Source organism: Theropithecus gelada, unplaced genomic scaffold (assembly GCF_003255815.1).
Source record: "Theropithecus gelada isolate Dixy unplaced genomic scaffold, Tgel_1.0 HiC_scaffold_263, whole genome shotgun sequence".
Classification (NCBI taxonomy): domain Eukaryota; kingdom Metazoa; phylum Chordata; class Mammalia; order Primates; family Cercopithecidae; genus Theropithecus; species Theropithecus gelada.
The window spans coordinates 7,539-11,231 of NW_020259101.1; the positions used below are offsets into that span (position 1 = coordinate 7,539).

General features: G+C 39.5%; 1 pseudogene across 1 annotated transcript; it reads right to left on the minus strand.

The window, feature by feature from the left end:
- Positions 1–1,648: 1,648 nt before the first annotated feature.
- Positions 1,649–3,055, minus strand: LOC112617583 (annotated as a pseudogene). Its single transcript, XR_003117929.1, has 2 exons — positions 2,884–3,055; positions 1,649–1,902 (listed from the first exon to the last, which is right to left on the minus strand). The product of XR_003117929.1 is annotated as a defensin-5-like (transcript).
- Between the last annotated feature and the right edge of the window lie 638 nt (positions 3,056–3,693).

The following is a 3,693-nucleotide window of genomic DNA, read 5'->3' on the forward strand; positions in this document are numbered from 1 at the left end:
TGATTATTTCAATTCCCTTCATCTACATTGATGTCATACATTTAGTATGCCTGGTTGTTTTTAGACACATCTAACACCTTCAAGAATAGAGAAACATATTCCTGAACGATGATCCCAAACTTATTCATTCATTATACCAAAAGTGATATAGAAGTGCCCATATTATGGATTTGATATCTTTTCTTGTTTGTTTTGATTTTACTCCTTCCTATGATTTTCTTGATCTTCCGAGACCCCAGATTACTAAGCGAGGTTGCAAGTCTAGGGTGAAGCAGCTGATCCTTGATCAGGAAACAGTGCTTTGTATGTGTCTGAGATGAAGTAAACTCAGGCTACTTGTTATTTATTATCAGGCTGAGACTTTTTGTTGTTGTTGTAATAAAAATGTTTGTTTGGTTATTTTTTGTCATGTCATGGCACTGTTCAATCCCTGTCTTTTATATAAATTTTAATTCTAGAAACTTGCCTTTCTCACCAATACGTTGTTCTTAAGTTTTTGCAAGCTGTAAGTGTGTGATCAATTGTCTTATCATTATGATATATTGACTTGGTTCATTGGCATAATTAAAAACATATTAACATATGTTTTCTCATTAGCATTTTATTAAAATGAGTATAGTTTTATTATAATTAATATAATTCATATGCTTGAAGGGATGGAGAGTTGAGATCAACTCTTTCCATTGGTCTAATTAACCTTTTGGGGACCAGTAAGGGACCATTTGTCTCATTGGTTATTGGGCCTCATCTTTTATGGTCACCAGCTTCTGAGCTCTTCTTCTATCTGGTTATTAATTGAATCACTGATGCTTGTCAGTCTTTCCTGTTTTTGGCACAGTTTTATCTTTTTCCTTGTTAAACTTTATTTTATTCTATCTTGTTGATACAGTTATATATCACGTACCAAAACAGAGTGAAATAAAGCTTAATGTATAGCATACGTATTTAACACATCTGCTTAAAATTTCAAATATTATTTATAGCAATGCTTTCCCACTTTTTAAAATTAAAGGACAAGTGAACATAGCCCATCAGATCTATCTTTCCTTTGAGCCAACAACCACTTTTTGCCTCTCATTGTAAACTTCTATTGTTTGAGAATCATTAAGAATGCATTGAACTTTTAAGTTTCAAACTATTCCAATTAACACTTATATCCTGTCAGGCGTGGTGGCTCAAGCATGTAATCCTAGCACTTTGGGAGGCTGAGGAGGGCAGATCACTTAAGCTCAGGAGTTCAAGACCAATCTGGGCAACACGGTGAAACCCTGTCTCTCCAAAAAGTACAAAACATTAGCAGGGTGTGCTGGCACATGCTTGTAGTCCCAGCTACTCAAGAGGCTGAGGTGGGAGGATCATTTGAGCACAGGAGGTCAAGGCTGCAGTGAGCTGTGATTGCACCACTGTACTCCACCTTGGGTGGCTAAGTGAGATACTGTCTCAAACAACAACAACAACAACAAACCCAATTATATTCATTTTCGCTATTTCATTATTGCTCTATGATGCTCAAATTGTGCATCATTGGAATGCAAAGACTAGTTAGCTGAATGTAGATCAGAATTCTCTATACAAAGGAACCATACAAAGCACCATATAAAAAAGCAAAAGGGGGGAAAAAAGGAAAAAGAAAAGAAAATTTTAAAAGTCAAACACACTAAGTTTAATGCTTGAACTTTATTTTGGAGAGAAAATCTTAGAAAGATACAAGGTACACAGAGTGAAATGTTTTTCTTTTTTCAGGACCTTGGATTGAATCTTGCACTGTTTTGTTTTCTATCTAGGAAGCTCAGCGACAGCAGAGTTTGTAGGTGAGGCCCTTGAATAAGCACTTCCCGGAGTGGAACTCAGGGGTATAACAACGGCCGGTTCGGCAATAGCAGGTGCGTCTCGCCTGAGAACCTCTGGAAAGAAGAGAGGGTCAGGCACAGGGAGGGAGGTGGGGAAAAGGACAGGCAGAGCCAGACTAACTGAGATAGTCTAAACAAGAGACACTGTATCAGTCATGTTAGGTTGGAGAAAATTCATGTCTTTGTCGTAAATGACAAGAAATCGTACTAGCTCTGTGTTAGTCATGCAAGATCATAGTTCTTTCCCCATCTGAGTCCATCCAGGACATGTTTATTACCTGCTCCCTGGTAAAACAATATACCTCTCAACCTCAGGGTTACCTACTCTTCATTCTGCTTAATCCATACCCCTGATCTTGACCTCCATGTATGATCTCCATGTCCTAACAAGGCTCCCTAATGCACCTGGATCCGTTTCTGAGATGCTGCATTGAGCGCGCTCATGTCATGGACTCAAATACTTTGGTGCTCAAGGAGCCTTTGAAGACCTTCCAAATTGAAATTCTTCATTCTCTCTCCCCTTTGTTTTTTTTTTTTTTTTTTTTTTTAACATTTTACTTATGTACTTATTTTAATTGACAAATAATAATTGTGTATATGTATGAGACACAATATGATGTTTGGATCTTAGTATATATTGTAGAAAGATTTAATCAAGCCCTTTAGCCTACACTGAAACACACCCATAGGTTCCTCTCTAGGTTCTAAAAGCTTTACCAATGGACAAAGGAAAATATTCTCTCTATAACTAAGTCTACCCATTCAGATTTACAAATACCTGGTCAGTATAGCTCTTTCTATCTTAAAAGTAGCAAATTTCACAGAAATATCTTGAAACTAAAAGTCTTAGAAGAAAGAAAATCTTTAGATGTCTTCGGTTCTCATTGATTAATTCAGAGATGAGAAAATCAAGGTCCAGGAAGATTAAGTAAAGTCACTCAAGTGAGGTAGACTTTTCCACACTTGACGCCAGAGCCTGTCTCCCATCCTTTTGTTCTAGATTTTGCAGATCTGCAAGATTGATGTCTCCTACCTGAGGCTCTAAGAGTAGAGAGTCTATTTTCTTCAAAAGAAACAGCAAGGTCCTGGTCGTCTTCCCCAGGCTGCTACTGGGTTGCAACCTCATCAGCTCTTTCCTGGAGTGACTCAGCCTGGGCCTGCAGGGCCACCAGGAGAATGGCAGCAAGGATGGCGAGGGTCCTCATGGCTGGGGTCACCTGGAGGAGGGAGAGCAGGTGTGGATGTGTGGAGAGTGAGGAGTGAGCCTGGATTTATAGCTCTGCTGGGAGAAGGCCTGAGACAGAAGCTGCAGTGAGAGAAGGTGAGCATGTGATTGGGAGGGGAAGGGGCTGTCTTTGCCCTCAAGATCCCTTTGATGCTCCTCTTTCTCCCGGCTTTCATCACAAAGTGAGTCTGTATGCTTAGTGCCTCTTCTTGATCCAAACTGTTAATGATGATAAGGGCATTACTATCCTGTCCTGTTTCCCATCTGCTTGAGTATTTACTTTTATATATTCAGACAAGAAAAGCAACAGTGCTTTCATTCAATAAATGTGGGGATCAAATGCCTCTTGTTTTCCGAAGATGGTCCCTGGTACTCTCTGGATGACTCTCTGGGGTCAGACCTGGGTCCCAGTGGAGTCGAGAGTTAATCCATTGCAGGATTCAGGGATATTATTAGCCTCATGTAGGAGGCTTTTGAGATCTTGAGGTGAGTAGTCTCCTGCTGGGGCCAGTGTGGACAGGACAATGACCTTATCAGCTATGGGGGAAATGAGTTCAGTAGACTAGTAGGCCAAGTTTATCAGATTAAAATCAAAATTCAGATTTAGTTCAAGAAGTT